Genomic DNA, 20,058 nt, shown 5'->3' on the forward strand with positions numbered 1-20,058 from the left:
TTACGAAAAAACTTAAGTTGCAGTGCTAAAACACAAGGATTGTCCTCTATTTGAGATTTTTTTTTCGTTAATCAAATAAATAAAAGGATTATGATGCAAAGAAAGTAGTTCTGTTGGTGATAAAATGGACATTTTAATGGAAAATTATTTCTTGCAAACTCATATCTTACAGTGCATCAAAAACACTGAATTATTAACTTGTTACATTAAATATTGCTGTATAAAGGTTCACAGTCTAATTTTAGACGAAAATCTTTTTTGCAATCAAATACTAGTGTTTGACAGTGGCGTTCAAATTAGTTATTAACTTTTTATGTAATAAAAAAAAACATAGGAAAACGGGGCTCAAAATATAAAACAGAAAACAACAAACTATTTACATGTACAAGGAAATGAAGACTGCTGCTGATATGGTTATTTCCTTGTGTATTTTTGGTCGATTCTCTGAGTGTTTATAACCGATAACCAACCATTGGATAACCAAGTAAACCACCGTCATGATGAAATTGGGCAATTAAAGGCTTGATTCTAAACTTTAATAAAAGACCAAGGGTTCAATTTATATGAGACAATACAAAAAATAATTTAAACAGAAAGAAACATAACTGCTCATCACTACGAAGTTGGATATTCAGCGTTTGCAAATTGACTCTAAAAGTACAGTTTTGCAGATATTTATTTTACACCATTTAACATAATAAAGCTCTTCCCCTTTTTTATATGATGTTCACAGGGAAGTGAATTTCATCGCCTTTAAAAGCAAACTGACAGCTTCCGTAAATCGGATAGATGAAGATATGGTAATGTTCATTGGTTTAATTGTGCCTTTCTGGCATCCAATAGAATGGGGTATATTCAAAATTGAACTTTCGTCAAAAATTAAAAAATAATTCCATACTTATTCTCTGACATTTTTGAAAAAAAAGGAATATGCATGCATGGTTACCCCTGGTCAATGTTTTTGTATCGACATCGTTAACCACTGTATTTCATACTGAATCCGGAATATTAAGATTACAAAGTAATACATGTATGCTAAAAGCTATCAAATCTGTGTTCAATTGACTGAACATCTTCAACATTGTGAGTTGAATACCGATACGACTCAAGTTATAACAAAGATATCGTAAAATGAAAGCACATGATAAGGTGATGTATTTTCTCGTTAAGCATTTCCATGCGCTGATCTAGGGTGGGGGAGTGTCCGGACCCCCCCCCCCCCCCCGGAATTGCAGAGCTATTAAAAGTATATAATGAAACAAATAAAAAATGACCCCCCCCCCCTTAGAAAACGTGGACCCACCATCATCACCACATTTTTTCTTCTTTTTTTTTATTTGCTTGTCAAGAAAACTTTGGGTTAGAATTTTTTTTACTGGGATGGACCCCCCTAGAAAAAATGCCTGGATCCGCGCCTGATTTCTTCATTATAAAAGGTGAAATACAGCGCCAAAAAGATTTCGATTCTCATTAATACAGTAACGAAAAAAAAGTTACTGCATTTTTTCTCAAATTGTAAAATTCGTTATTTTAACAACTTTGTTTTTGAGTGATCCATTATTTGAAACAAAAAAAAATGCAAAGTCAACATATGTAAAATAATTATTAATAATTAGAATGTTTTAAACTTGATTAAACTTCGACAAATTTTAGCTCGTCTACTCTTCCATTGTGAAAACATGACCAATGAAATACATGTATCACTATGTTCATAGCACCATAAATGCTCTAGCTATTACACTTTAGATTTTTAATATGTGCGACAGAACATTGTATCAGACAATGCCATATGTACACGTAAAAACTAAATATGCACTAAAAGGAAAAAAACGTAAGTAAAAGACTTTGCTGTATATAAGCTTTTTATTTCTTCACGAAAACGGATTTGAGATGTCATGACATGTTTTTTAATACGTCTCGATCAATGAATAGAAATCAGTGACGGACAAATGGCTTGGTTAAAAAATGAATTACTGAATACATAGTAGACTTTAACTCTAGAAACCATTATTTTGATTGTTTACATTCGAGTGGAGGGTCAAATGTAAAATACTAGACATGCACATGTTCAGAATTATACAACGTTTTTACAGTAAACATAGTTAACACTGCTGGCATAGATACATTAACGAAATATGCCAGCAGAGCAATTGCTTTTCATATTTGCCCTTTTATTATTTTTGAATCCATCTATCTTTAATTGTTTTGCTGATGAAACAACTCTTTCCAAATTGAGTGACCTTTAGAACAGATACATTTATATTTACATCAACCACATAGAACTGCGGTGAATTTCTTCAAAATATTGACATGAGTTGCAAGAACTCCTTTCCGGTGGCAAAGAATCTCTAATTACCCAAATCGTATTTCTTTAACAAATATTTTCCTTTTGTCTAATATTACTAGAATTGCCGAGCCTACACGATAGTGATCTCGGGCCACTTCCACTGGGGCCAAAAGTTTAAAATCTTAACTTCATAACCACATGGCAGTCAGCATTTTTTTTTTAATTTTGTGGATCTGTTTTGCACGTCTTCTGTGTACCGAAATGAAAACATAATTTCACGATGAGCATTTACTTTTCGCAGAAACTTGATTGATATCTAAATATATATGAAGTGTTTTTTTTAAATCTAGATGTCTGTGCAAGCTTTGCATTTAGTAGTACATCAAAAGATCTGATAGATAAGTCTTCGAGGAAAAATTTTATGTTTAACATTATATAACTCTATGTTTCCTTGATGATTAATTGTGTGAAGGGGAAAGCAGGTTTCCAAATAGTTTACACTCCTCCCAAAATGATTTATTAAATAAAGCTTTCAAAGCAACAAAAACAAGTTACATGTACATGAAACATCTGGGGAAATATTATAAACCTTAGAATCGATCTCGGGATAGGTACTGTACTGTTGTTGCTATGGAGATGATATTGTCCATTTTGACTTAAGTTTTGATGTTCAGTTAAGGATAACATTGATTTTAGTTAATCATGATTTGCCCAGAACAATAAGGAAAATAGCTTAGTTTTTTTTTTCCTGCAACAAAAACATCACAAATTTCTGACTAAATAAAGTTCAAGGACAAATAAAAAAAAGTACTTCGTTTGAAAAAAATTACCAGCTTGAGCCTGCGTGAAATATCATAACCAGGACGTTAACTACTACAGAATGATCCATCTCAATTTGACGGAAAAGAGATACATTTAATAAATGAAATATGAAGATAACAATCAATCAAAAGTCCATTGAAACAATACAAATTTGGAGCAGAGCATACACAGACCTCTAAAAACATCAGAGGTGGGATCAGGTGCCATGGGGGAGTAAGCATCTCCTGTCGACCGGTCAAATGCTCACTTTATAACACAAACTGACACCATTACGTAAATTTGTATGCTTTTTAAAAAGCTTTCTAGCATTAATCAGGATATCTATTGTACACGTCCCCATATTCGGTTCTTTTGATCAAAATAATAAACAGCATTCAAACAATGCATGGAGAAGTTGTAGGTTTACATTGTTTAAAATATCTTCTTGAAACATTCTCAGCTTTCCATGAATTCGAGAGAATTTACATGATATTCTTATCATGAAACTTTTAAAAAAAGAAATAAGCTCGTTAATTATTATATAAAGATAAAACAGTTATCTTACCGGAGGTGTTATAAAATCTTCAGATGGATATTCACACCCTCCGGGAATCCTAACACTTTATACACTGGTCTGTGTGAAGAGATTTCTAGCTGGCTACCGCAAAGAGAGTAACAGCTGTTCTTAGGTAAATACATAAGCTCGGCGTATAGTTATGTTTTACAGAAAACCTAACGGACACCAGCCGATAGGTATTTCATGCTTAATGTAAAACTGTATCTCAACACAGATACATGCAGATTGTAAACTCCAAATTAAAAAAATCTGGGATTCCTGAACAGGGGAGTTCGTGTATGTTTATTGAGATAAATGTTTCATGATTTTATTCAAATGACTAAGACTTTACTGATAATTTTTCGTTAATTCAAAAGGAAACTTAAGGAAATTTATTGCTTTATATTAATTTTAATTTACAGTAATTTAATTAAAATTTAATTTAATTTAATTAGATTTTAATTATGAGAGTTCAATGAAAAATATCAAGTTAGGGATGGATTCTTCTCATATTTATTGTATTTAAACATAAATGAAATTTTCACATATTCACTAAGTGCCGGTATTATTTTAGTACCAAGGTCAAGGTCACTATTTAGTACCAAGGTCAAGGTCACTATTTAGTACCAAGGTCAAGGTCACTATTTAGTACCAAGGGCAAGGTCATTATTTTTTTACTTGATATTACAAAATCGATAATTACTGTTGCGACTCATATAAACTCTCTCTCTCTATTTTTTCTTTTTGCATAAAAAGTAAGACATGTACCACAAAAAAGCTTTATAAAGCTATTCAATTGATATACATAGTTTAATTTTAAAAACTTTTGACTTAACCCAAATTTCCTCTAAGTTTCTTAAATTTTTAGGAAATTTTATATAATTTTTCTTTGCATTTTTCTTTTCAATCATATAGAGATACAAATTGATACAAATAGAGAGAGAGAGAGAGAGAGAGAGAGAGAGAGAGCGTAAATAAGAGAGAAGAAGAGTGTTTACTGATTTTTCAATCAAATCTGTTTATAAATTGAAAGCCTCCAAAAGCAAAGAAGATAGTGGTTTAATCAAATTTATCTAACATATTTTAAAATTTTAAATCCTAAATTACAAATTTAATTTACGTTAAAAAATCTTATACAGCTGCTATACGACTTAGTTCAAGTGAAATAAATTTGAAACACAGAATATGACTGTGATCTTTTCTTACACTGCTGTTCCGCCAAAAAAATAGTTCCTGTTTATTCTGAACTCAATGACTATTTTTTATGTCAAGTTGTACAATTGGTAAGAAAATTACGATTGTTTAAATTCCAAAAAAATTAATATAAAGAACTTTAATGCAAATTTACTTTAAATATTTTAATTAGAAAAATCCCTCATTTAGATTATAACACAATTTTAAACTTAAAAATCTTTACTAGCCATAAGACATTATTTAGATTTATATAATATTCTATCCATTCTATCTAGAACTTCAAGACCTTTTTCCCCCTCTTATCAAACTTCAAAGAATTTAAACATTTTGTAGAATTTGAAGGAATATTTAGGCTAATTAAAACAATCTATCTCGTTAGACTTATTTAAAGAATAAAGGTCAAGATCCTGCAACTACATAAGATAAAATTTTTGTACAGAATCTAAAAAAAGGAGTCAAGTGCCTTGCGTGTGTTCGTTAAGTATTCCTGTGGGAAGTCGAGAAGAGAAAGTCTCTTTGCTCCTTTCTCAGGACAAAATTAAACGTGTTGACGCTATAAGTAATACCACTAAAATACATCACAATTGAACAAGAAGCCCTTCAAAAACACCACATGTAATTCCGCTTGTTGAAAAACAATATTAGTACGTGAAGAATTGCAATTTCATCAGCTATCAGCATAATCATCCATGTCCTTTCTTACATGTATATATTGTATAAAGCAGCAGGAACAAAAAGGCACCCTTTGTTTTGCACCAAATTTCACTTCTGTTCAATAGAAGTTCATGCTCACGATCAAAACAATTTTTATATGTATTATACATGTCCGTTTAGTAATTTCTTTTCCTTTTTTCAAATAAAATTTCATAGCATTTTTTCCCTTGCATTTTTTTTTAATAACGAATTCCCTTTTATAAGTACGATATCGTAAAATTCCAAAGTTAAAACACTGTAAAATGAATGTCCAGGGTATCATTTACTATATTCTCGGTACTGGGTCCTGCATGTACATGTACCATTTCAATTGGGAATTTTTGATTAAAAATGTGGCGAAGTGTGGAAATATTGATGACATATTATGTTTTACTGAACTATTTTGATCTAATAATTTAGATTTCTGATTATAAAAAGCTCTAATAAATAAATCACTAAATCACTCTCGTGTCAATTGGAAATTTTTACCATAATTTTTTTTTGGGGGGAAAGAATCAATTTTTAATACTCGGGCCTAGGCCCTTTTACTTGATCTGCATGCAATGGATATCAAGCTCAGACATTGTCTGTAAGACTGGAACTAATGCTCTGATTGTCCTTGTATGTATATTGACTTTTTATTCCCAGACATTGCCATTATAAAACAAAGAATTCGAAAGCCTGGGAATGGCAGGTTCTGAACAAACATAAATGACCATTAATTTGACACTAATTTACCTTTGGTTTTCTAAATTCGATCACTTCTCTAACCGATTATTGCTTTCTTGTAGTCTGCTAGCAATATAATTAAGACAAATACATAGACTTTCTTATTAATGAAGAACAAAGAAAGAGACATTTTCTATTCAAACAAATCTTCATTAATATCAAGTTATAAAAATAAATATATAACTCTGTTAAACTTTTGCATCAAAGCGCCCGTCTTGTTTTGAAATCTAGTTTGGAACATTTGAAAAATATATTAGGCTTCTTCGTATGATTTTCAATTTGATTTTTTTTTATGTATATCGCGCGCTGTTTGAAACAACTGTTTTGACCTCTATGTGAAAAATTCTATATATTAACATCTGCCAATGTCTTTCCTTATATGGCAAAACTAATTAGATTGACCTTCAATTTTCGATGAGATGAAGTTGATCACGTGATCTGAATTTCTTGCGTATGGAAATCAGATCAAAGCGACATTCAGAAGGTCCAGACAGTGAAGTCACATGACGTCGTACATATATGTTGTGTTGCATTTCCATAACAAAGTCTAATAAATAGTGAAAAATTCTCGAATGGGAGGTAAAACAACATACAATCAATCAATCTTTTTCACTGTATCAATCCCCAATATTTTTGAAAGCCTGACAGAACAACCGCTGTGTTTGGGATTATAACCAGTGCGCATCCTTCACAAATTATTCCGCGGGGTGAATATTGAATGGTTTACATTAACTGTCTCATTATAAAGGGAAATAAATGCACAGATTGCATGTTGATCCATAACTTGACAGTTGGCCATTACATATCTGCATTTGAGGAATGTATAAGAGTGTATTAAATCTTACTAGCTGGCCATTATATGTCTGCATTGTGGAATGTATAAGAGTGTATTAAATCTTAAGCAAGTGACGAAGAGAACTCTTTTTAATTAATTTCAGCTGGTAGAACAATTACATGTATACTCGTTCATAAACTATTTATATGAAAGGTCAGATTAAATCACATGACATAAGCATACAAACAGCACATTTTTGATGGTATAATGGTATTATTTTTTCGTTGGTAAGACATTCCAGGACGATCAACCCAGAGTACACATAAGAAATATCAGAATTCTATCTTCAGCCAAAAAAAAAAAAAATAAATAAATGAATAACATAAAAATAAATAAATAAATAAACAAAATAAATAAAAATAATGATCATTAACCCTGTCAGTCCACAAATCTCATTTCACCAACCAACGAATCAAAATCAAAACATTTTGACGTATTGCACAAAAACAGACATTCGATCAATAGAATACAATATTCCAGTAAAGCTCTTGATAAAAGCATCTTTTAGTGCAGATAAGAACTTCTAACCCCAACTTTTGGCAGATAAAGCAAATGTCTTTTATAGATATCTGTGAACAATTTGTATTAAAATTTTGTTCAAAGTGATTTAGATACATTGTCATTGAATTCATCTCACCTATATATAAGAGACCTGTATTCTCTTAAGGCTCTTTGTCTTAAAAGTAATTTAGCAAAAAGTTTGACTTCAAGATATTAGGGGTACGTTTATACCAGACCGGTATATATCTGAAGAGTTTCAAATCTTTGACACCCTGGAGAATAAGCCTACATGTATAATTATTTATTTAATGATCTTGAAATTTGTATGTTCATTCATAAAATTAGTTTATTCTGGTAAGGCAGGAGAAAAAAATAACTAACATTAAGCTAAACATCATTCTTTTGTCTCGATGTATAATAAGCCACCTTTAAATTTCTAGCAGAGTTAAGTTCATAGGAAATTCAAAAGCGTTCCCGGAACACAATTTATTAACAAGTACAATTTACGTAATAAATTATAATTAGATTAGCTTTTTGTGATGAATAAGAAAGTTGATGAAGCTTATAATGTGGGTGTTCATTGCTGACTGCTCCAAAATCACTACCAAGCTTTGTCAAACAGATATAGCCAACATCTATTCGGTACCCTGTTGCGCTTGTAGATCACTGCACTGAACTATACAATGTACATTATACAATGAAATAATTCCCCTCCTACGCCGGGTTCATTTTTACTGTTTTGTCAGAAAATAAATACGGCAAGGAACGAGGGTTTATTTTAGGCTAATAATACATCAAAGGCAATTTGCATTGACACATGGCATTGCAACAACATATTAAGCATTTGCAAAAAAGTTGCACTTTGTCAGTGATTGAATACCGTTACCATGAACCATGCACAAGTCTTCGGTTCCCGCTAATTCTATATTGATCTCAAGGTGTCCACGGTATGCAAACTCAGCTTCCGTAAACACTGGTGTTTGATTTTGGTCACCGACGTTATTTGAGTCCCCCGGACATTTTCTTTTAACTTACGACATAACTGATCACGGTATGGCGGTGTGATATTGAGGTCAGTAAGGATAGGATGATCTCCGCAGCTGATTTATACTCTCATAAATCTTAACTAAATGTAAATTGTAGTCTATCTTTTATTCTTTTTCATTGTGTTTGATAATTTCAATTTCTTACTTTATCTGATCGATATTTCCAATAAGTTTTAACAATATTGAAAGTAATAAATTACATATAGGTGTTCATGATAAAAGTGTCATGAGCAAACTGCAAAACAATGTTCAATATATCAAGAATTGAAAAAACAAGCAAATTCAAAGAATTGTGGTCCCCCGCTTTCGGTGTCTTAGTGGTTAGCTATAGGATGCAATCATTTAAGGCATACTGTTACTGTCTTGTTTGTGATTTCTGTCTTGTCTGTGTATCATACCAAAAAAAATTGAATTAATAAGACGTATGACAAAGATAAAAGCTTCTCAAAGCTACATCAAACTTCAAGGTCATGAGGTTAAATATCATAATACAACCCAAAGGATCTTGCCACAAGTAATGCACATGTGAAAAAATATGAAAGCCTTATCTCTTCTGGGGCAAAAGTCATCGCTAAAGTTTAAATTTTATAAGCAGGACAAAATTCTAGGTCAAGGTCATGAAGTAAAAAAAAAACCATATATCTTTCTGAAAGGTGTTGTCATAGGTAATGTACATCTTAATGCCCTATCTCCTATTAAAATTAATGTAGGTTAAACTTCAACGTCACCAGGCCAAAAAAAAGCAAAGAATATTTAGAAAGGCCTTGAAACAGGTATTGCGCATGTCAAAGGTAAATGCCCTATCGTCTCTCAAGCAAAAGTTATCAGCAATGTTAAAGTTTTTTGAAAATCAGGTCAAATTCAAGGTCAAAGTCTTGGGGTTAAAAATCATAGTACATTTGGAAATGCTTGTCACAGGTATAATGCAGGTGTCAAATATAAAAGCCCTATCTTTTCTCATTCAAAAGTTATAACCAATGTTATACACGTAATTTATGAAAAGTTAGGTTAGGCGTCAAGGTAAATATCACGAGGTCAAAAAACAGTATATTTCGAAAGGTATTGTCACAGGTAATGTACATGTGAAATATGAAAGCCCTATCTTTTCTCGTTCAAAAGTTATGACCAAGGTTAAAGTTTGTTAAAAGTTTTGAAAAGTAGGTCAAATTTCAAGGTCAAGGGGTCAAAAATCATAGTATGTTTGGAAGGGACTTGTCACAGGAATTTTAAATATTTAAAATGAAAGCTCTATCTCTTCTCATTCAAAAGTTATTACCAAGATTAAAGTTTTTGTGACAGACAGACGGACAGACTCACAGATGAATGAGATTCAATAACATCCACTCGCTTTAATAGCATAGGAATAAAAAAAAATACGTGTATTTGTACTTCGCTAACTCGGTGAGATTAGGAATACAATCTAATAAAGTTAAATGTGACAAATGACCAAAATGTTGTCGTCACTAAACACTAAACTTTATAAGCTGAGTGTCTATTTTATCATGTAGTTCACGTGTACCAAGCCTTATTTATCTACAATGCAGATGAAGATAGAACAATTAACAAAGTAAATGGATATTCTAAAAGGAAATTGGGCAATAACACTGTATTAGGAAGACTAACCCTGACTTTCTAGAGGATTATATTGACTACTAATATTGACAGTATGAAATTCTCTAACAGCTGACTGACCGATGGCTTTTATTATGGATCACATAAAACAGAGTGGCTACAAGCAAATTCAAAGAAATTTGGTTCCCCACTTTCGGTGTCTTAGTGATTGGGATGTAATTATTTATGGCATATTGTTTATTTTGTGTTTCCTGAATTGCCTGACCATCATACAAAATTGAATTAATAAAAGTTACGGCAAAGATTAAAGCTTCTCAAACTTGCATAAAACCTCAATATCAAGGTCATGAGATCAAATATCATACTATAATCCAAAAGATCTTGTCACAGATAATGCACATGTGATAAAATATGAAAGCCCTGTCTCTTCTGAAGTAAAAGTTATGGCCAAAGGTAAACTTTTTGATAAGCAGGGCAAACCTTTAAGTCAAGGTCATGAAGTTAAAAATTATAGTTCTTCCTGAAAGGCGATTTCATAGGTAATGTACATATGTAATACGAAAGCGCTATCTTCTCTCATTCAAAAGTTAAACCAATTTTAAAAAAATGAAATTTGAGGTCAAAAAACCATAGTACATTCGGAAAAGTCTTGAAAAAGGTACATGTAATGCACTTCAAAAATAAAAGCCAATCTTCTCTCATTTTCACCTTCAAAAGTCAGCAACATTTTTTTTTTGAAAATTAGGTCAAACTTCAAGGTCAAGGTCACGGGGTCAAAACTCAAAGCACTTCTGGAAATTTTTTGTCACAGGTAATGTACATGTTAAAAATATTCTCTCATTCAAAAGTTAAAACCAATGTTAAAATATTTGAAAAGTAGGACAAACTTCAAGGACAAGGTCAGGGGTTAAAAAATCATAGTTGTCACAGGTAATACATATAGTACAAATATCATTTCTGCTTGAACTTTCAGTAAGGCGTGATATTCTTTTTATTTTGTTTTCTTCTGGTAAAAAGCAGTCTTCATTATTTATTTGATGGAACCCAGAGAACAGAAAGATCGCTTTCTGTAAAGCTCTCGTACTTTTTACTGTGTATTGGCATTTTTGTACGTGACAACAAACGAAAACTTGTGATAATTTGCAGAATATATTGTAGCACAGATTTCGAGCAAATACTTCTCTTTGGCACATATTATAGTCATAGTGTAGCAGACACCACAAATGTTGTCTTTTTTATTCGGAACAGACAACTCCTCTAGTTAATTACAGTCTGCTTTTTTATGGAAATGTTTAAAGCATGTTTAGATACCACAATCCAATTACCACGAGAGCAGAACCCATTAAAAGGGAGAATTATACAGGCTCAAGCAGTGTTATGTCATCGCATCTTTAAGGCTTGTGTCTGTGAAAATGTTTATTGAAATAAATATATAAACCATGAATCTATCCATGCACTCATGAGAGTATATTTGTCGGTATTAAATGAAAAAACTAAAGTACTCTTGCGCAAGATCTATATATATATATATATATATATATATATATATATATATATATATATATATATATATATATATATATATATATATATATATATATACTAGTATGATTCCAATATGTTGCGGGTATTGTCGAATTAAGTTCAAAGCAATCATTTTGAAGTCTGATATTGCCATTCAAGGAACTTTTTTAAAGTTTTGTGGGTGTTATTAGTGTGTAAATCACACAGATCTGTCACGTAGGCATTTCTCATGAGGCACACTATCGAATATCCCTGTTTTCTCTCCGAGAAATAAAACAAAAAATATCCCATTTTCTTTCATAATCGCAACAAAATAACAGCAAATACAATGTATGTATCCATGCTGAGAAATATATTTACTTACAACAGATTACCATAGAGCACCCGGAATACAAGCCTATCTGTATTTTTTATTACAAGGAAAAATTCATTTTTCGGTTTGAAAATAGCTCTATCAAACAATTGTGGCCACAGTGATGATTTTAGAATTTTTTTCTCACCCAACAACTGTTTTTTTCCCTCCAGATTATGACTGTTCACTTAATGTGCAGTCACTCCGTGTAATTTAGAGCCGACATTGGCTCCCTTTTCCTTCTTATACGGACATGGTACAGTGATGACGTAAAATCAACCATAGTACGTTACCGGCTCCTATCCAACCAACAGGCATATATTATATATAAACAGAATATGCAAAGATGTCATCTGATACTTCAAATTAGGTGAACAAAAAATTGAATTAAAAAATAATACGGAATGCGGAACAGAAAACCAAAGTAGTCAACAATACCTTGTTTATCGTGTGTAAATCCTAGAGTTCAATAATTAGATTCCAGTCTCTGGTGGACTGATATAAACCTACAGACTAATTAGATAATGAACATGTAGTGATGACGTCACGGTCAGAGACACTGACTGACAAAGGGAATCAATAGGTTTTTGTAGTTCATTCTATTTTTGATATCTTGTCCGATATGCTGAATGGAATAAAAAAAATGTAAATGTGACTGAACCTCGGACACACTTAATGATGGAATTGCGTGCTGGAAATAAACAATTAACACAAAGTGATTTAAGTTTGGGCACCTTCAGTGCTCATCTTTGAGGTTTTATAAATGAACGATGTCTTTAAACTTCCTGTATTGTTTGGTTTAACACGCCGTACGAGAAGGGTATCACGCTTTATGGATGAGTTAAAGGCTTGATCAGATCAAGTTATATTTTTATAAACGTATCAATAAAGTTATCTATTCCACTAATCTGCTTGTTTATTGTGAATTGTAAGTCCATCTCAATCAATCTAGGGAGACCTTGATATTAACAAAGTGTAATTAATAGAATGATACATAGAAATGAAGAAACGAACCCGATATTGGTAACATATAACGTTGCACGTATTAATTGTAAGTAATGACTTTTTTGCAATATGGAAAAAAAAATTTATCAGAGACATGATTGAATATCACTTGAAGCATAATGTTCACAAAGAGCAGTCTGTTTGTAAACAGTCCGGCATGGTCAATAGACTGGAGGGCAGAAAAGTCAGGTCATGGCCCGACCAATGAGTACAAAAAGGGCACTTATCCGCTCAACACACGGGGTACAAAATGAATATCCCTTTCAGTTTGAAAGTTCATCTTTTTGGCGATTAGTCATGGTCACTTTATGTACATGTACCTGACTGTCGTTAGCTTAAGAAAATGTTTGTGTTTCATGCGGACATATCTCAAATATAATAAGTCAGTTGTTTTTAAAATACTGTATTAAAAAAAATTTGACCACCAGTACATGAGAAAAACCACATCAACCTGACTTAAATTATCTCAATACTACCATACATAATCACCATTCATGATTAAAGTTAAATGGTCCATCATTTCGCACATATTCACGATTGGTTTGAGTTAAATCTGTGGTTTATGTTTGTTAAAAAAATTCCCTTTTCAATTTTTTTTTTAAATCTAAAGTTTGACACGAAAGTTCAGACAGGTGAATGATGATTTCAGGAATATTTATTATTGAAAGACCTCGATCGATTGTTCACACGTTTTCGATGGCAAAGATGAAACTTTGTAAATTGGACAACCGCGCTTTTTTGTCGCAGGAAGCCTATTTTCAATCCTATTCATACCTTGAATGTTTCTCTTTTAACAACGTTGTCTACAATCTTAGGCGTTGTTTTACTGCCGTGTATGGCTATAGCTGTCAAGTTAACAAAACTTTATTCTAATCGATATCCGTTTTTCTCATTAATTCTGACTTTTTTTAAAGGATTTCCATTACTTACTTAGAAATAACAGTTGAAATTATTATTTGAATAAATTTTTCAAAATGAATTTGAATTTGATACAATGTTTTTGAAACTGATTGCTTCTTGAAATAATCAAATGTAGTTTGAAGTCTTTGGAAATACAGTAGTTGATGTGTACTCTTTATAAAGGAACACAAAAGGACAATTTACAGTGACCAAATTTCATTTTAACTTACTTTATGTATACCCACTGCTTATTGGAATGAAATTAAAGGACTATATATTATAAGAGTCAGTTTTTACCCCCATATATCATTTTTTTAAGTGATTCTGGTATACATGATTTAAACATACCTTTTTCAGTTGCCTGTCCTTTACCCTGAAACATACAATGTAGTTGTTGATATATTTTCCAAGAAAATGTACAACTGATTCAATTAAAACATACTTCAGATTTTGTAATTTCTACAGCATGATATGATTAACTATAATGATTAACTAAGTAGAAAATTGTAAAGGTAGATGTGCATTATTTTATGAATTGAGTGACATTTTTGTGAGCATTTTTAGTTACTTAAGTGTTGATTCCCCAAACCTGAGGGATAAACTATCTTAAAATATACAATTTTCAGACTGACTTTGCCAAGAAGGAAATTGTACCTTTGTTCCGAGTATTTATTTTCTCTATATCGAAATATGTTGCAAAGTTTAAGTCCATAACACTCTCAACAATTGGATGTCAATGGACAGACAGCCATTTTTGTCTTCCCTGCGTTGATGTAGAATACATCACTATGCTCTTTCGATCATTAACCTTTAACATACTAGAGCTCTAATGAAGTTGAGGTGCTTGATTTATGACGCATTAGTATTTTGGAAATGGCTCTTGTAAAAATGTTTGTAATCAAATTACAACCAGATTCTTCACTTCAGGAGGTGGCACTCAGTTGTCAAACAGTACTACCGTAAGAATGCTACATATGCTTATCTATGAGCTAGATTGGAAAACCTCAACCGATGTTACTACCTAGATTTATAAATAATTTCCTTTTTGTCCCCCTGCTTTCACTGTAAGTTTGGGATATTATCGTATTAATTGTGTCTGTCCCTCTGTCATTTCTGTTAGTCTGTAACACTTTAGTTTCCGGATGATATCTCTGGAACACCTTTAGCTTTTGCAATAAAATTTATATCATATAACTCCCTAGGCCTATGACTTAAAAAGGCCCAATTTATTTTCAGGTCAAAAGATTAAGGCATAGGTCAGAAATTCGTATATTACATAAAATAGTTTGCATGTGATCACTTTAGTTCTCCGAGAGTTTTTGCAATAAAGGCAAGGTGCTCCTACACAGCAATAAGAAAAAAGAGCTAAAAACAACTACCGTAATTCCGCATGGAAGAACAAGAAATCCCTAAAGACAACATGGCCAGATTCCGATGGCATGGATGGGTTTACAATCAATCAAACCTTTCATTTTAACGATCGGTCTTTCTTGTTAACTCAGGGACTTAGGGAGAGGGCTAAAATAGGTTATGCCTGCTGTCCAATCCCATTCACTTCATGTGAAAAAAATAATGTATAATTAAATGTTACCTCATAATAAAACAAAGGACCCATAGGATTCCCAATGCCAAACCATTAACCGATTCAGTGTCAAAAACTACATAAAACTTTAGGTATTTGAAATACTGCATCTCAATTTTTCTCTACACACGTGTAATTTTAAGAAATATATCTTGTTACGACAGATGTCAAAGCCATCAAGCTATAATTCACAAGGTAGAGAAAAGGCGTTGTACCCAAATGACAATACAAGTACACGTACATTCTAATTTGATTTAAAATAAATTATGATTATCTGAATATATAAGAAATAATCTTCAATTAAACACTGAGGTGAAAGGTCAAGGTAAAAAGAGAGTTCGTTGGTCAGGCAGTACCATGTGATCCAATCAATCTGTCCTGCTTCACCTGTGTTTGAAGAAAGATAATAACATTATGCCATCCTGGAGGACAATTTACGAGTTTCATAATTATAAGCTACCGTTCACGGTAGCTCAGTCGGTAGAGCGCTCGCTCCGTGATCGGGGGGTCGTGAGTTCGAATCTCGGCCGCGACTGACGTAAGTCGATGAAAAATGGGTACCAATTGTACCTTCGCCATGCGCTCGGCACTTTGAAGTGAAAGTTGCGGGTCCTTCGGATGAGACCTTAAAAACCGAGGCCCCGTGTCACGCCAGCAGGCGTTGGCACGATAAAGATCCCTCACTGCTCAATGGCCCTGAGTGCCGAGTACAGGTCAAAATTTGAAGCCATTCATCGGTATATGGTGACATCTCTATAAAAGTGAAAAATTCTCGATCGAGACGTTAAACAACATAAAATCAATCAATCATAACTAAGCTAAAGGTCAAAGTCATTTAATCCTGATTACCTATGTGAGTTAAACCATGGTGGACTGAACAAAAAAATCATATTAATAACTACCCGATCATAAAACAGACCTAAGTCAATGGAAAATTCGAAATACTAGTTGTTACATCATCCAGAACCCTTACATGTATATAAATTTATCTTAATTAACTCTAGCTCGCATCAACCATAAAAAATATCTACGCAACCCCCCCCCTTTCCAAGCCCTCACCCCCAAAAAATCATTTGTATTTTAATTTTTTATACATTAAACATAATTCTAAAACTGAAATTATTATGCCCCCGTAATCAAAGATTCGGGGGCATATAGTTTTTGCCCTGTCCGTCCGTCCGTCTGTTTGTCTGCAAAAACTTTAACATTGCCCATAACTTTTGATTGGTTAGAGCTATGACTTTCATAATTTATATGTGTATTCCTTGTGACAAGACCTTTCTTTGGGTACCATCATATTTGACATTTCGACCTTGACTTTGGAGTTTGACCCACTTTTGCAAAATTTTACCCAACTTAACCCTTGGCCATAACTTTTGAACAATTGGTGCTAGGGCTTTCATACTTCACATGTGTAATCCTTGTGATATGTCCTTCTTTTGGATACCAACAACTTTGACATTTTGACCTTGACCTAGGAGTTTGACCTACTTTTGAAAAACTTTAACCTTTGCCATACATAACATTTGATGGGTTGGTGTTAGGGCTTTCACACTTCACATATATAATCCTTGTGACACGACTCTCCTTTGGATACCAACAACTTCGACCTTTGACCTTGGAGCTTGACATGCTTTTCGAAAACTTTAACCTTGGCCATCACTTTTGAAAAGTTGGTGCTAGGACTTTCATACTTCAAATATGTAATCCTTGCGAAAAGACCTTTCTTTGGATACCAACAACTTTGACCCTTTGACCTTGAACTTGGAGTTTGACCTACTTTTGAAAAAAATTAACCTTGGCCATAACTTCTGAATGGTTGGTGCCAGGGCATTCACATTTCGCATGTGTATTTTTATGAGAAGGCCTTTCCTTAGGTACCATTAATTATGACCTTGATCTTGATGTCTGATTGATTGATTGATTGTATGTTGTTTTACGTCCCATTCGAGAATTTTTCACTCATATAGAGACGTCACCATATACCGTTGAAGGGCTTCAAATTTTGACCTGTACTCGGCACTCAGGGCCATTGAGCAGTGAGGGATCTTTATCGTGCTAACGCCTGCTGGCGTGACACGGGGCCTCGGTTTTTAAGGTCTCATCCGAAGGACCCGCAACTTTCACTTCAAAGTGCCGAGCGCATGGCGAAGGAACAGTTGCTACCCATTTTTTATCGACTTAGGTCTGTCGCGGCCGAGATTCGAATTCACGACCTTCCGATCACGGAGCGAGCGCTCTACCGACTGAGCTACCGTGAACGGTTCTTGATGTCCGACTTACTTTTGAAAAACTTTAACCTTTTCCCTATCTATTCAATGGTTGCTGCTAGGGCTTTCATATTTCACAGGTATATTCCTCAAGCAGGCCCATAGGAAGCAATTTCAGTTTGGGGGGGGGGGGGGGGCACAGCCAAACATTTTCAGTTGAGGGGTCACTATCAACTACCAAAATTCCTTGACAAGCCAAAAAAAAAAAAAAGGTCATCAGCCGTTTTTATTGAGGGGGCACAAGCATATAGTAGCTAAGTTTTCTATAGTATTCCATATATTGACAAAATTATTGGGGGGGGGGGGGCAAGGCCCCCCCGTGCCCCCCCCCCCCGGTTCCTACGGCCATGTCAAGACAATACCTTACTTTGGGTACCAACATATTTGATTTGCATTTGAGAAAGTTTAATCTTCGCTCTAAGTTGCCATATGGGGGCATCTGTGTCACAGGTACTTGTGGACAGGACCCCCCCCCCCCCCCATATTAAACCCCGGGGCTTGTTGGACATTTTTTTCACAAATTATATTTATTGCACTTATTCATCATGTGTACAATAGGAAAAAAATAGTGAAAAACCCCAAAATAATCGTTCCACACAAAAATGCCCCACTATTTTGGGGTTTTCACGATTTTTTTCCTATTGTTTCTGATCTGTGTTTCACAAACACATCTTGTTTTGAATCAGTTCTGATTAATCTTTATCATTATATTTCATCAAAGTAAAGTGATTTTAACATTTTTCGTATACATTTTTTTATTTATCTTTTTTTAAACTTATTTCTTTTTTGCTTCATTTTCTTATTGGTCAAATACAATGTACTATTTTATTTGACTAAGTGGAGATCCAGAACACCCCCCAACTCTCCCCGGAGCACAAAGAGACATAAAGATCCTTTAGCCGGAGAAAGGATGAACTGGTCGAAAAAACATTGTGTGCCCCGAATTATAAGTTACATCGTGTAATTTAAAAAAAAACAAAAAAAAAATACTTTATACATACCATCCTTAGTTATTATGTCCAGCCATTCTATTGAACACGGAAACTTAGAGCGTCATTTCCAGACAATTAAGATTTTCTTAAGGATTTCGTAAACAGCTGTTTTGTGACGTGGAGAATTTCATGTCTGATTCATTCACGTAAATATGAACCCGAACGTGAACTCAACAAACGTACATCTAAATTTACAATTCAATGTGGGCGCTAGTAAAACGTCAGACAAATGTACACTAATTATCTCTCCCTTGTTCGTTAAGACAATGGGAATTATTCATGTGAAACTCTTAAACATTTACCTTAACCTTTTCATTTTACTTAAACATGTAGTTGTGGTTGCACGACTCAATACATCTCTCTCTCTCTCTCTCTCTCATACATAGATTGTGTTTTGAAAGGTATGTACTACGTTTAAAGTTCCAATAACTTAATTCTTTGAACAGCGACACGGAACTGTTAGTAAAAGAGACTTTTGTCTCACAAGAATGCGTTTTGTAGTATATTTCTATTGTGAGTAGTGTTATATAGTTTCCTAACAAAATTTTATTCACAAAAAATTAAACATTCGTCCTTTTCTCCTGCTTTATATCTCAGTGTACATTTACACCCTCCCTTTTTTCCATAAGAAGCTGTTGTATTCGTATTATTAACCAATATAGACATGGGAATAGACCAAGGTCAAATACACTTTATTAACACGAAGGTGAAATTTGAACAAGACCAGCTTTATGGTTAATAAACAGGGTCATAAAATAGACTGTGTGTATCCCACTCAATGATAAGGGGGTGCTTGACGTCCTTGTAGCTACTCGGGACATATTGAGGGGATCCATATTGATTATTTCCTTAATAAATAAATCATTTCCCCTCAGGTTCACCCCGTATTATATCTATCGAGGATTTAAGGCAGGATTTGTAATCATATAAATTATAACAACAAGGAAGGGCTAATTAATTCAATGTGATATTTTGTGCCTTCTCAAAAAATGTTGAATTTTAGAGCAGACTGCATTAAAATCAACTTGGCAATTTCAAAAAAAGTGCATTGTAGTAATTCATCTAAAAGGCCATTTCCAAATTATATTGCAGTAGGTTACACCTCCCTTGATGGAACATGAATATTTTAAACATATAAATTGTTACATTTACATGTAGTTTGTTTTGATTCCAATCCACTGTGTTCTGCGAGAATAAAGAATATTACTAAATCACTGGC

The 20,058-nt window shown here is 33.3% G+C and overlaps 1 protein-coding gene across 2 annotated transcripts in view; it reads right to left on the minus strand.

Moving 5' to 3' along the window:
- LOC133194189 (mu-type opioid receptor-like) overlaps positions 1 to 20,058 on the minus strand; it is a 43,994-nt gene that overhangs the window by 17,486 nt on the left and 6,450 nt on the right. For both annotated transcript variants that reach the window (XM_061330191.1, XM_061330192.1), the window contains exon 2: positions 14,344 to 14,368. The gene's annotated coding sequence lies outside the window, so the exon portion shown is untranslated. The remainder of the gene's footprint in view (positions 1 to 14,343; positions 14,369 to 20,058) is intronic.

The sequence above is a fragment of the Saccostrea echinata genome, unplaced genomic scaffold (genome assembly GCF_033153115.1).
Source record: "Saccostrea echinata isolate AGI-Se365-2 ecotype Australia unplaced genomic scaffold, CSIRO_AGI_Sech_v1 ptg000028l, whole genome shotgun sequence".
Classification (NCBI taxonomy): domain Eukaryota; kingdom Metazoa; phylum Mollusca; class Bivalvia; order Ostreida; family Ostreidae; genus Saccostrea; species Saccostrea echinata.